The following is a 15,919-nucleotide window of genomic DNA, read 5'->3' on the forward strand; positions in this document are numbered from 1 at the left end:
TACGCTGCTCGGCCCCTCGCGGAGTATACCCCGCAGTGAAGTAGATATTCGGTATTCGTAGATCCTACGGTTTTCGTTCTCTTAGATTTTAGATCAAGGATTTACTATAATATCTTTCAAAATTTATTAGTCTGTTTTGCTTGGATTAGAGTCGAAGGATGCAGTAAAAGCGGAAAGAGTAACATGTACTTCATTAGCATTTGTTTCGCGTTTGCCAATAAAAAAACCGGTTTTCCCAAGCATGCATTACAATTGCGCAACCCACTCAGCACCAGCCACCAACAAAACTCGCTATTACTTCCGGCGGAACTGAAATTGGACCGCTTCGCTCGCGGCGAACAAAGCCACTCTTAAATTCCCATTTCTAAATGATAACGCGCGACGCTACCTTGTATGTAATGCGGTTCCTCTAAATTGCGGAAACAGATCTGGGACAAAATGCTTACGCGAATTCTCTTCCGCGAGCACGGGAATAGTTTCATACACAGCTGTTTTTTCATACACGATAATATCATAATTGGAATGTAGATAATTTCATGAATTAGAGATTTATCGAATTAATCTTAGAAAAAGATTGAAAGGGAACAAGTAAAGATATAGATATTAAAGCTGAATTATGTGTTTATATAAATTTTTATTTTTGTACGTTATTTTGTGTAAATTTCGATATAAGGAATATTTATTTTAAACATTTAGAAGTTTGATAAATTAAAAATAAGTAAAAGGGACATATTTAGGTTACTCAAGCCGATTTTAATGAAACCTTTGTGAGAGGTAGTTCTTAAAATAGTCTCTCTCTCTCTCTCTCTCTACATCATTCAGCAAACAAATGAGAACATTTAATACAGTTTTATAGTTCAAAATATTATAAAGGATTGTTTTCATCTGTATATCGAGCCCCCCGCGCGAGATGGGAAAATATTGTTTAAAAAATCCAAAAACACATTTCCCATACTTTTATTTGCCAGCGCTGAGGATGTATAAAAATCGATTAACAATTAGCAAGAAAGATTGCAAAAATCGCAGAAAAATCCGAATTTCAAGATATTGTTTAAACAAATATTTGAAATTCGTTTCCACAGATCTTTTGCTTATAAAAAGATACATATTTTTGCCACTGTTAGACTTCTACCTCTAATAGTTTCCAAGATATTCAATAAAATATGATTTCCACCCTTCAATGTGCAAGATGGGCGATAAAAAAATATGCGTCGAATATTTTGCAAAGAACTACATCTCATAACAATTTCATTAAACGCGGCTTGTGTAATTTGAATATGTTCCCTTATTAGTACTTTCTTCAATAAATCCATTGAATAACCTGATGTTTTTGTATGAATAATTACAAATTGCAGAAATTTTCCAATCACTGCATTTAGTTTAAACAAGCAAAGTACAGTAAAAAGTAAGACAGACATTCTACTAACAGCTTGACGAGATGGTTGAATAAAAAACTAGAAATATGTAAGAAGCAAATAAATGTATAATTTTCTCTGGTATAAAAAAATAATTATCGACTCTATTTCAATCAAACCAGAATAAAAAGTCAGGTTTGGTAAAATTTTGTAGAAAAATACTATCTACGACACACGAATACGCGTTTGGTCTTGAGTAGTCAAAACAATGGCAACGTTTTCATTGTGTTGGCAGCATTGCACGCGGAACACAAAGGATTTCGTGCGAGCGAGAACGCAAAACACGAGGAACGTCGATATTTTTGTCGAGGCCCCCAGCGGCTACAGCAATTGTAATAAAGTATACGTGTTTTTAACGAATGAGACAACGAGAGCGGTTCGTCGAGACTAGAGGTAAACAAAAAAAACAGTTCTTGTAATGTTATAACGCGACCGACGATGTACCGGTCTAACGACAATAAGTAAGCGGCGAGTTCTTCTTTTCTTCTTTTCCTCCTCTGTAAAAATTGCGACCGCGAAACGCGAGCGAAGAAGAATCAACATTCGAGAGAGCGATTTCGTCTCTGTGCACGTCGTTCGAAAACAATCTGTCACGCCTCGGTGTCGCGACGAGCTCTGTACAAGTAATGCCAATTGTTACATTACAATCCTGTAATCGTATAGAGAATCGGAATAAAGAGAAGCCAAGGGAATTACGATCAGTATCACAAGCACGAGTAATATTATTCTCATTTGCCATGTATAATGTATTACCCCCACAACGTTCAGCCTCAAAGCTCCTCGGGAAGACACTGGTGTACAAAAGAAAGATCAAATAAACTTTATTTTAAAGCGGTAATGAATTTGTTATAAACAACTACGTTTTATAAAATAATGAAAACGAGAAGAAAAGTTTAGCAGTTTTTTACTGTCCTCGTCAATAGTCTCAAAATGGAACTCGTTTAATAGATTCTTCCGGAATGGAAGTGTCAAGACGAAGTTCTTCTCTCCACTTTGAGAAAATTTCCGAGAATTGCAGTGCTTGTTCACCGGATTGTCACCATAGGCTGGTGAAGTTGCGGTAAAAAAGAGCAATCTACAGCGTGAAAGGGATCCTGGATAGAAAAACAGCAGAACATCGTTGGGACGCGACAAGAAGTCAAGATACTAAGAGATCGAATAATGAGAAGTTGACTTCTTTTTCACTTCTCCATGCTAGGTATAGTGAATAAGAGTTAGCACATACTGACGTCGAAGGGGTCGAAGAAAAGAAAGAGCAAAAGGCCCGATTGGCCCCATCTCATTAATGAGCATAAAAATAAAGTAAATAATTGTTCGAGCTTTGTGTCGATGTTTACACATATGGGGAAAGGGAGAGCTAAGCAAAAATGCAAAAGAATTGATAATCATATATCTAATTTGGGTTGTTATCAGTAAATGTTTTTTAATTTTTTAAACTATTTTCTAAAATAAATATTTTCAAATACTAAACTAAAAAAAAGTAATGAAATACCATCTTGCCCCTACCACGAGGTATGATGGAGTATCAAAAATGGGACAAGATGGTTCCTCCAAAATTTTCACAATGGATGCAACTGTGCATAACTTTTCATTTAGCATGGAATTATTTCTATTCGTTGTGCCATGTCTTTCTAATGTCCAGTTGATCTTAAAGTTTGCGTAATTCATTTTTTATGAAATGAAACTTTGCAGAGTGGTGTGCTGATACGTAATACGCAGTCTAAATTTTTTTCGTATAACGATTAAAATACTCTATACAAGGTGTCTTAAAAATGTTGTCCTTACTTGAAAGGAGTGATTCTTGAGGTCATTTGAAGTAACTTTTCCCTGGGTGAAAATGTTCTGGATGGCTTTGTTAAGGAGTTATTAACAAAAAAAACGTGGACCAAAGCGCGGCTACGGTTTGAGCGTATCGCTGGCATTGGCCGAGCCGGGCTCCATCCGGTGTATCCGCAGTCTGATTGGTCCGTGTTTTTCGTTAATAACTCGGAAACAAAGCCGCGGAGAACATTTTCGAAAAGGAAAAAGTTACTTCAAATGACCTCAGAAATCACCCCTTCTAAGGAGGTACAACAACTTCGGGACACCCTGTATATTATAATGTGTATAATATACCTAGTTAATAGCGTTGTACATATTAAAATTCCATCTTTAGCTCCAATGAGCTTCAAAACTCTATTTAAGAAGCGACACCTTGTCCCATCTTCCTTCTACGCGTTGCCATATATCATTATGTCAACGCGATTTAAATAGATGTTAATTCCTTGATTGATCACTCCATATTTCATATGTACCCCTCGGTTTTCATTTACCGACGGACCTGTGCAATTATCTAATTATACCTTCCCTCTGCTGATATAATCTCAAGTAAAAGTGATTTGCATTTTCCCCGTCGATTTTAATTAAATAGTCGTTATAATTATAGAGTTATACGTAGTAACTTGTGCAGAGATTAGTGGCCAGCTTCACGCAGTCGCAATCGTCAAACACAAAACATGAAGAAAATTTGTTGAAGTTAGATATATGTGTAAAATTTTTGAAAATTTTGTTAGATACTGTTTAACAAAAAGTGTCTTACAAAAGATATTTTAATATTGCTTTTCCAAACTATTATTTATCAATAACCCATAAACGCGTCTAGAGACGGACATCTCTTGTATACAACGCGAATGTATTCTGTTAAAACAATTTGTAAGTTTCTATTCTAGTCTACTACAAAGAATCTGAAAGAAAGGTGCATGGATTTTTCCTCTATTTTTTAATGAACTACATCAATTATCTGCTAATAAGCACATTGCATTAAATTCTTGCTGGTTGTAACTGTGAAAATAATTTTAATTAATGAATAATCGCACAGAGAAATAAGACAAAGTAATATAACACATTAAACAAATATTACAAACAAAAATCATATTAAAGTATTACATATTATATCATGTATTATTATATTTAATCGTATATTATATAACAATAAATAGTAATGATCAAGATTACAGATAAAGATACATATGTACATTGGTTGTTTGGGAATATACTTCTCAATAACGTAATAATTGACATTATATCACGAGACTCGACAAAAACAAAGTATCCAGTGTGTGACTATCTCACTCAGAAATTTCAACAAATTCATTTATCATAAATCTGATAACCTGTTCTCGTAATTGAAAATTCAAGCAACATTCTTGTTCGTAGGAGATATTAATCTTCAGTACGTAAATAACATAAATGCCTGCAGAACGTACATATATGTAGGTCTAGCACCCCTGCATCATCGCATGATATATTAAGTGACACTATCTACAGTTTACCAGCATATCAACTTTGTTGTATAAGGAAAAGTAACCACCCAGTTACTGTCATCGCTACTTGTCTTATATGCTACATGTTGTGAGTAAAAATAAAGTGATAATCAATTTATACCTATACATGTGACTAACCAATTGCTTTAGAAACTGTCTCATAAATTGCACTAATTAACACATTCCTTGTTGACGGTATCATTTATGATTGATGATGATTGGGTTACGCTTTCAACTTCTAAGAAGTATTTTAGTGCTAGAAAGCGTGTACAACTATTACTATTCGTCAATGAAATGGATTAACAATCGATAAATTTCTTTTTAAATTAACCGGTATTTATAATAATGGAGAATTCTTATGACGTGATTTTGACAAGCTAATGCATGCAAAAATGTAAACTTTATGTAGATTTTCAATGTACATTTTATGTACTGATGAGGTAGTCTCTTTTGTTTTTTAAAAAACATGGGATTATGTTCCATTTACTTTGAACAAAAAGAATTTTTATTTGGTTCCTGTTTCCATTAGTTTCGATTCTAAAAATTCCAAAAAACCATATTATTTCGCGAAAGAGGGAAGAAAATTTGAGTATAGTAAATTCAGCATAATTGTCGCAAATTTCGATGTTTACTAGGACATGTTTTTCGCACATATCAAGTACTCGAGTAAGTAAAATGAAAAACATTAAAATAAAACGAGACACGCTTCTCATTCGATAGTCGAGCGTCTAAGAACTCGGCATGGAATTACGTTCCATTTACTTCGTTGATGGTAGCAGACTGGAAAGAACTGCAAGAAGTCAGCCGGTCTGAACAGGTGATAGTTACGCCACCGTTATTTATTACAGCGATAAATATGGAAAGCAACCAGTGAAAGAATAATATTTTCGAAAAGAAACCGAGAAAATTGGATAAACACGATCCTCAGTGACGGAACAGTAAAATAAAATCATTCGTTTTTTCCAACGATAAAATTACGAAGCTGATCAATCGAAATGTGACGGGAATTAGAGACCTATTAAACAATTGGCTTTACGACGTTCAAATATTAAAAAGCCTCGTGGCGGCGGTAGTGCGCGAAGAAAATCATGAAGGTATCGTTGAAGGGGTAAAAAGTCAATGGAAAGAGAATGACGCGAGGTAACAAGATGATGAGGAAGCGGGAGACCACTCGTACAGGGTAAACTCGAAGGGAAAAGTTGATCTAGACGGCAGATAATGGCCAAGCGTTGCAATAAGGAGCGTATAACTCCGGTGAGGGAACGAAAAACTATGGGACAAGAAACTAAAATCGTCGATGCAACCGTCCAGTTCGCATCCGTTCCTCCTAAATGCATCGACTACGCTTACAGTGTGTTACGATAAAGATATAAAATATAATTATGATCAGCGTTCGATCCTTTAATGGTAACACGCTAATTTCGTGTACACCGTTCGCCGAGATCCGTTAACATCGTGAATTAGACGCACAATGTTGCTGGAAACTGCGAACGGTATTAAACCACATTCGCGTATCGATCGAACCGATCCCGAAGAAAAAGAATACGAAACACGAAATATTAATCTGCCGGCAATTGCACGTCGTAGAAATACTTTCCCCTCATCACGGCCATATAATCTCAACCGGTTATTAAAAGTAAATATCGCATAATTCCCCGACGAAATACATGGTAGGTCTTCTTGGGAGATATCATCGAACTACTGCGATTCGAAGGATTTGTAGTAATACCGCTGGTACTTTCTGTACCCTATCCTATCGTATAAATTGCTTATAATATAATGTTGATTACATCGTAGACTCTTAACAAGATGTCTTTTTCACGCCGGTTTTTAACATGGTTTACAACGGGAGGAATTTAGGATTCTCGCCTCCGGTACATTGCAGAACAAGTTTGTATTTGCATAATCTATAGATTTCAAAATACTCCATTCGAAGATATCGTAACGATAGGATAGACCGAGGCGGATCGGATCGTTCTCTGTTTGATAGTGCATACAGGTTCTTTCATTGAGAAGTGATACTCTATATTATAGAAAAACGCTGTTTTTTACAGTTATTCAGATCACATCCTTGATCTAAGAGAAACCCCCGGGTCTGAGCTGTCTCTTAGATCGTATGGTGATACTAATTATTATACGCAATCACGATTCGTACGCTGACACGATTCCAAAAAGGGCTTCTCGTGTAACGAGTTTAAAACATGCAAAATATTGTTTGTTTACATCAACAGCTTAACATCTCGAAAGTGTGTTCTCAAAGAGTTAGACTAGAATATTGCAAATTAACGGAGCCACAAGAGGATTGACTGTACCAATAACACCGGATAGATACTTTTGGGACCACCTGTATAATCTTCTCACTGTCTGCTCGTGGCTGATTCGCGTTGACGCGTCAGGCGAGAGTCAGCAATGAGTTTACAATCCGATCACGTAATTAACAAGCGCGGTGTTATTACCGTCAATATCGTTTTATCGTATTTTCTAAAACGAACTGGGATGGTGGCCGGTAGTGGCGTTATCAGGATTATTGGTGTCATCGCGGCGGTTATTAAAGGGATAGCCTCGCCCCTTTTCCCCGAAGAAATCGAACAGCAACCTGGCCACTAGTTAAGCTGAGTAGAAAGCCGGCGCACAGCTCGGCTGCCGCCGATCGGCTTCAATTATTCAAATCAGCGTAGATGAGAGAGTCGATAGCCTTGGCGGATGCGCGGCGGCTGTTGGGTACAGTGTGCTGCTGACTCGAGGAAGCGTCGTGCAAACCTGCGGGTGCAACCCATAATTCCTAGACGATCTTTCCTCGAGCCGGCTAGGTGTGCTAGGGCTGTTTGAGGCCGCGGCTTCGACACGAGGTCTGGGCAACTGCTTACTGCTGGGCGTAGTAGTGTTGGTTCACCAAGCTGCCAAGCGCGATCAAGTCTACGGTTGGCTTGAATTGCTTGCAACAGAGGGAAATCGGCCCAATACAAGGCGAACGATCACTTCTGATGAAGTTTGACGAATGGAGTATAAGAGGCCCTAGTACTACGGCTGCATCCAGACGCGCTTAGGAGATCCTACCGTTACCAAACGGTGTGTATTCCCCTCGAAATGCTTCCCCCTCTACTACTGGCTCAATTCTGATGGTGGAGACGAAAGCGTGCAGACCGTACGTTGGCAACGCTGATCAGGACCAAGTCCAACGTACTGTCTATCCGTCAGATGATGGCTAGGCAAAGTGTGTACGTTCTTATTGTACCCTGAATCTGTTGATAAGAGTGTCGCCCTAATCCGTCACGAATAGCTTCTATGGTATACGCTTGAGGAACTCCGAGCACTAGAGCCGCCACTGGGAATGAGACGCGCGGCTGGGTGAAGGAGGCGTAGCCTTCGAAAATTAGCGTCGCGAGTCATTAATTCCGAGGCCTGATCTAGACCGTTTGGCTTGATGCGAACCGATGTGCTTGATTCGAGCCAACTGTAGCGTAGACTTGAATGTGCTTGGCGACTTGAAGACCCAACACTAGCCGTAGGCTGTAGGCTGGTACAGACTGCCAAGCGGTACAGAGTCAAATGAATTTTTCTCGGCCAGGCCGGCCGAAGCAGAAGCAGCGTGGCGCGCGGCTGACCGTCCGGCTTAACGACGTCAGCTTCGCTGGAAGAATGGGCCAGCTCGACGAAGTGTCGAGGGAATAATTACGTTCCTGCGTAAACGCGGATTAACGAGACGATTGTTCCTCGTTGTTACAGTCTGCGAGCCGGGTGCGCGCGGACCCGCTTCCTCGATTGTGGCGTCCTACGAGCACCCCGAAGAATGTTCATCACCGCTCTCAGGAAACTGCGGAGCAGGCTCCACAGCTCGGCCACAGAGGTAATGACAACTTGTCTTTTTCGTGACGTCGCGTCGCGGCAGCGTCGTACGCGCGCCAACCTTTTTCATCGCTTTTTCATCTATGGACCAGCTGGAATGCCGAGCGAAACCGAACCACTCCGGGAATCCGGTGGTTTCCTTCCTTTCAGAATGTTAGGTTAAGACTGGATCGCGGGAACAGTGAGATAAACGAATACTTCCAATTAGTAATCGACGTTAATGAGCGTCTTACGGGCTTGTATTTTTACTCGATACACGCAATCACAATGCCGGCTCCTGCGGCTCATATGATAGATATCGCTGGGTGTAATTAGGAGGGCATTATCGCGCTAGTAATTATTACGCGCTGGTTAGGCACGTCAGGTTCATTGCTCAACGTAAAAGATCACCGGAAAGAAAAGTGGAGATCGAAGGTAAAGTATTTGCAATTTACGGAAATATAAATTCTATTGATTGCCATTCGCAAATTGCGATAATTTAAATAAAATAAGATGGGGAAACGTGACAAGTACACGTTCGATAGCGAATTTCAATGGATATGTGTGATAATACAGGGTGTCCCACGTAACTGTCGCCACTGTAGCCGGATGAAAAAACTAATTAGTAAAACCTTACTGTTAAGGTCAAGTCAAGGTCGTGGTATACTAGGCCGTTAAACTCGCCTGGACATAAGCAATAATATTATGAACTAAAAATTATGTAGTGCCGTTTAAAAAAATGAAGGTGGCCTTTCGAGAACAAATTTCTTTTTAGAATTTTTTCTATTGCATTTTGTAGCTGACTAGAAACTAACTAGTTTTGTTCCCAATTTTATCTAGCTAACGAAAGTGCCCGAAAAATCGTATCGTGATAGTTACGTAGGACACCCTGTATACATATATATATATATATATATATGCTATTATCTATAAAAATGAAACAACTCTATTAAATGTGTGTTTCCTACACGTAATATTCTCCTTGATTATCATGTTTCAGTATATTTTAATTTATGGAAATCAAATGTATCTAACTATTTTTAATTACATGCTGGAGTTTCTTTTCTCTAATTATGCTAAATCTCTTAATTGATTATAGATGTTTACACGTGATTGCTTGAAATAAAGATAAAACTGGGAAAGAAGTTGGAATCACTGAATCACTAAACAGAGAGGGAATATTAAATAATATTATAAAACAGTGGTTTTCTAGGAATTTTTTCTGTAGTGTATGCTTAAAATAGTCGTTTGGTGTGTTTATCATTGTTTATTTTTGTCGTGCTTACTTAGTCATTTACAATGTTCATTGTAAAAATAAGGCGTACTACGATGATCTGCGTGAAAATGTCCTTTGTTGGCGAAATTATAATCAACATCACTTTCCGAAAATATTCAAATTGGTAATCGTTAGAAAATAAACAATTGAAAATAGTACAAAAGTTCTGTACGTTCTTGCTAACTAGCAGAATATATTTCATATTTTCAGTTGATTCTAATTCTATTTATGGAATATTATTAATCTTGAAATACTTTTTCGTATATTTTAATGAATGTTATTGGGTATTATGAGATAATGCATTAGTTTTATAAATTAATAATAAATAATAAAGTATAACGTTAGAATTTAGGTATAATTAATTATTTATATTGGATTTAATATTTTAAAATATTGAAGGCGTTGGTTTAACATAAACGTTGAATATAAATTTAAACTTTGTCGTGCAAGTATGACTCACAAAAGGATAAAAATGCATGCGTGCACAGAATACTAATTAAAAGAAATTTCTGATCAGATAATTCTGACAGCAGCGGACATTATATAATATAAATAAACGTGGTAATAACATTCTCTCTAAAGTGTTCGTTAATTAATAGTATCCTAAAGCTTAATAATATTCAACTTACACTAGTGTTTAAGTAAAATTAATTTGCCGACAAAAAATGATTTTCAAATAAAGACAACACATTTTTCAAGGAACAAAGAGATAATTTATCAATTACTCAGAAAATTACGAATACGTGACCGGGATTCGTAACCTTGTACAGGTGGTACTACAAAATTATTATGAATTCTTCCCAACTACAAGTAATATATTATCATGGTACCGCATTAACCTAACGAATATATAATTACAATCATGAATTATTACTATCATTTTACATGTACTCAGGGATTATATCGGAACAAAGTAAAAGAAACGTGCTGGTAGGAATTGAAAATTGAAGCTGTTTATGGTTTTTCTCTATAAAAAATAATTAAGCAGGACACGGAATAATAAAAAATACCATACTTAATATTTCAGCAATTGTAGTTTTATCATTTTCGTATCGTTATATTTCCAGAAACTAACGTAATTATGGGTGTAATTGTTCATCAAATTTCAATATTATGATTTCTTTAGCGACTTTAAATTTAAAAATCTATTTTTTTAAATAAAAACTAACATATGTATAAAGTAAACATAATAATAATTATCAAAATAATTATGGTAAAGTTATAAAAATAATATAAATTATCTACAAATGGAGAATGAGAATCGTGAGAAGAATATATATTTCATGTAATAATATTTTATACTTGTATAAAATTTTATGATATAAAAAAAAATCATGAAGAAATGTATAATTTTAATAGGTAATATGTACACACACACACACACACATGAAATTGTTAAAAATAACTTTACACCATTTTTGAAAATTGGTTCAACGAATTCTCTAAACTTGCTTTATTATAGCCACAGTAATAGTTATTTTACTGTTTGTAGATATTCTCGCCACGTCATTCACTATCTAACGTAGATCTTTGATTCTAATGGTGTTTATGTGCAGTAAACTTGGCTATTATATAATATAAAGAACTGTAATGCTAGTTATAACTCACCCTCTCTCTCTCTCTCTCTCTCTCTCTCTCTCTCTCTCTCTCTTTCTTTCTCTCTGACACATTTACAGTGGATCCAAACAATATTTCAACGGTCCCATTCTCGATAAATTTGGACGCTTCAACTGCAATAATATCAGTGCAAAATAAACTTGGGCACACTTTGAAGTTTAAAGCATCCTCTATTTTCTCAATCGATCATTGATTTCTCTCTAGAAACATTTGGCATGGCACAGCAGGTGAAAAACTAAGGACACGCTTAGACTTGAAGATCCTGAAACTTGATTTATTTGGTCAACCTATTCACAGTGCAGAATCGCCAGATGAGGGGAAGAAGTTACCCTTTCTCTACCAGTACCGGATTGGTCATGTAACATTGTGACGCATGCACAACAAAGACGAAACGCGTCACGTGACCGGACCAAATCTTAATTTGGCAACACTGAATAGCACATGTTTTTTCGCTGAGTTTCCAAATTCGATTTTCTGAACAATTTCCTAACCTTGAACAAGAAAACATTATGCTTTGTTTTCGACTTAATTTTTTATATAGATCCACCTCCTTGTGTACCGCCAGATCGGTATAACAAACCTGTAGACTGTCATAGCATTTCATCATCATTTCTAAAATTGGAAAATTTCATATGCAGCAACCTAATCAAGCAAAATTTCTCTGGGAAAAAATGGACGACGGTTTGAGAAGACAGAGTCTTTAAGCTATAAAATGAGTTTTAAATGAGAAGTTATTGCTGTTTAAACGTCTGCAATTTTTCGAGAATGGAAAATTTAGTGTTGAAATACTTCTTGGTTCCACTGTATAATTCTTTGTGCTACAAAAGATACTTTCTACAGATTTACATGCACCAACATTTCTCGCAAAGCCTGCATTCTCTTTACAAACAAAATCCAAGTTTGACCTTCATCTTCGGAGTTCAAGATCACTTGAAGGTCATGTCACAATACGCATTTGAACGTATTTTTTATGAGCTACGCGATGCAACACGACAATATATATATAGTTATTCAAAAGAAAACATTGATGATCTTGAAAACTTCGAGAAATAACAACCCCTGCGGGATACTGACCACTCGATACCATTCAAACGACACATCAAAAATTGTTTATTTTGTTAAAATTAAAGAAGCTATTCTGGGGGTCACGCATAAGTGAGACAGCCTGTATAAACATTTGTAAATTTTCCGAATACAAAGCAAGCACGCAAAACACAACGAGGCCAAGACATTTATCAAACGAAGACTTACGAAGTACTTAATATGTTTTCACTTAATAAGCCTTTCCGATTGCGAAAATTAATTTCTGGTACATACTCGCGTTCAGTAAAGAGAAATTTCCAGATCGTATCTTTCGTGTGTCTGTCACATAAAAAATGAAAACAGAATTCATCGATCGTTCGAAAGGATAATTGCCGGCGCAACGGACTTAATTCCAGGTGAACCTGCGCGATCGAGGAATACGTTAGAATTCACTACCGTTCGAATAATTACGAGCCGCGCCGTGTACTTTCAGTCAGGGTAGAAGAAGAAAAGATTTATCTACGGAAGATTGTGCTGACCGGTTGTTCGAGCAGCGGGGTGCATTTATAAATAATGCAACCAAGATGAAGAAAGCAGGTAGCCCCGGTTCATAAACGTCAAATGCAGCTACTGCGGTAACCGGTAGAAGGAGTAACTGCGGCACGTACATAAGCCCGCATAATTTTAGCACTCGCAGCGCTTGAACGGAACTCTTTCAGCGTTACGTCACGGTACATCGTGGGTTGAAAATGACACCGTTTCGTTACATAACGCCCTTCGGGACCACTGTCTTTCCTTTATCCACAACGTTATTTCCGTCGTACAAATTTCACACTTCCCGACCGCGACTCCTCCCCCTCCCTAAGCGTCCGTCTATTTCTGCTGGATACGATTATTGAACTATCATCGACGATTCACTGTTTACTCGAATCTAATTTTTACGGGGTCACATACAGTGGTCAGCGTTAATACTCGGACACTTTTTACAATAGAATAACATTTCTAGTTTTAGAGATTATTTATAGATTTAGAGGGTAAACTTGTCGATGTGCTACCTTCTCTCCAATTTGAATGAGGTTTAAATATGTTGTCGAGGACGTCACATTCTGAACAGCATTTCCCTTTAAAGTTTTTGGCGATCGGCTTCAGTTTATGAGATAATGGCAAAAAACTTTACTTGCCAATCCATGGGATCGATGCGCTACCTTTTCTCCAATGACCGTGAAATATATTGTCAAAAAAGGTCACCATTTTGAACATTTCTAAAGTTTTTGGCGGTCAGATTTAGTTTACGAGATATTCGCAAAAAACTTTCACAATAAAGATGTTTTCATTATGTGTAATAATAGTTCCGACAAAATGGCATGTTGTGGATCAGACGACACATGGGGGGAGTCAAGCCGAATCATTCTTTCGCAACGCTAATCTACAAATAATAAATAATAATCATCTCGAAACAAACGCGAGTAGTGCATTATCTGTCGCGACACTAATTTATTAAATTCCATGTGGAAAACTCCCGTGAACTTTAATTTCTTTTCATGCAATTCTAAGGGGGAAGCAATAGCTGCGAGTACTCAAGGACAGCCACACCGGTTGCGAACACTCAGGGGCAGTCATGTCAGGGTGCAATCCGGCAATTCATTTCTTGCAACTCTATAAAAGGTGGAATTTTCTACCACTGCATATTAGAAAACTTCCACATTAATTCTGACAGTACACGCGCGAAGAGGAGTCTATACTTCGCGACCTCGAATATTATTCGGATTCGGACATTACAGAAACCAGTTTTGCAGGGCACGATGAACACTAAATTCCATCGACAAAGCTACTGCACTTAACGTAAAGATACCTCGTCTTTTACCTTACGGGCCGACGAGGCGTTCGATACGCTGTACATACACATCGTGCATGTCTACTAACGCGATCGAACCACTACGTTGTGGGGGTTAGTCCAAAAACTATACATGCTGGTGAAACGTAGTGGGACGTTCTTGCATTTAGCGCTCACACACCATTAAATGGCTAAAGGCACGCGTCGCTACGTTCAGGTAAACTACAGTGATCTCCACCATCGTAAGTCACGTCCCAACACCATGGCTCACATTAGATGCTAATGGTCGCCATGACATTGTCGTGCGTACGACAGCGGAAACACTTGTTTCATTGCTGGAACGGCAAACGAGTCGTGTGTTATGACACACCGCGGGGAGTTGAACGTAGTAACGTGCACCGTGATTTTGCGCTAACTGCTTACGGCAACCTGGCCTCTACGTAGTGGTCCGGAGGGTATATGCTCCACATTTTGACGGTATCAAAAGCTGTAAACTAATATCCAAACACATTTTATTCATAAAATATCTCCGGAATTTAATGATCGTATGCTCCGTGCGCGACTCGTCTTGCAATGTCGATCCTTTACTCTAATACGAGGTCGTGACTCTTACCATTTAATCTGATGTTTTAGGTACGTTTTCCAATATGCGTGATTAATCCCGCATTAAGTCAACGTGTTGGTATTTTTCGCGACACTGAGACAATCGCGACAATAATTTTTCGCAACGCTAATTCCTCACACACATATGGCGTTTCGCGGTATATTAATTCATTAGCGGCATGCACTAAGAATGGCAAATTTCTTTATCATTGAACTCTCGATTGATTTTTTTCCCTCGAAATCTGTAACAGAAACAAAAAATTCATGAATTTCAATCAACCAACAGTTAGGAATTAAATAGACAATTGGTACTCACCCTAACGTCCTCTCCTGTTTGAAGAAAGCACGTCACAACAATGCATCTTGATTTCGATTCTCGAATAGTATCAAGTAGTATTGATCTCTGGTTTCTTCGATCGATGGTTTCTGTCCCTCAGAATCTATAACAGAAAGAACAAATTCATTAATTTCAATTGGCCAACACAGTCAGAGACAAAATCCGAATTAATAATAAATAGACAATTCAATTTGAATAGAAAATCAATACGGAAATTAAACTAACTCGATCTCTATGGAACGACACAAATTCAGATACAAATGATCGTCGTAACACAAGTGTAAATCCGAATTAATAGAAAACTAATAATTCAGATTGAATATTTATTAATTTTTCATTAATGATATGAATAGAAATGTTCAATAATATAGTATAATTTGAAATACATATAATTTGTACTCACGATCATGTCCTCTCCTGCTTCAGCAAAGTACGCCATGAAGCTACGTCATGCTTTCAATTATCGAAAGCAATGTGTAATATCGATCTGGGCAATGAATATGGTCCTTCGATCGATGAATTTTTTTCCCGCGGAATCTGTAACAGAAAAAGCAAATTTAACTATTTCAATTTTTATTAATAATAAATAAACAATTCAAGTTGAATAGAAAATCAAAATTATTTTGGACGGAAATTAAACCAACTCGATTTCTATAGCACAACACGAATTCAAATCCAAATAATCGT

The 15,919-nt window shown here is 37.3% G+C and overlaps 1 long non-coding RNA gene across 1 annotated transcript; it reads right to left on the reverse strand.

The window, feature by feature from the left end:
• Positions 1 to 9,526: 9,526 nt before the first annotated feature.
• On the reverse strand, positions 9,527 to 15,844 carry LOC143208012 (uncharacterized). The gene is made up of 3 exons (XR_013008803.1): positions 15,636 to 15,844; positions 15,212 to 15,335; positions 9,527 to 15,137 (listed from the first exon to the last, which is right to left on the reverse strand). It is a non-coding gene; the product is annotated as an uncharacterized LOC143208012 (long non-coding RNA).
• Positions 15,845 to 15,919: the final 75 nt, after the last annotated feature.

This window comes from Lasioglossum baleicum, chromosome 4 (genome assembly GCF_051020765.1).
Source record: "Lasioglossum baleicum chromosome 4, iyLasBale1, whole genome shotgun sequence".
NCBI classification, from domain to species: Eukaryota; Metazoa; Arthropoda; class Insecta; order Hymenoptera; family Halictidae; genus Lasioglossum; species Lasioglossum baleicum.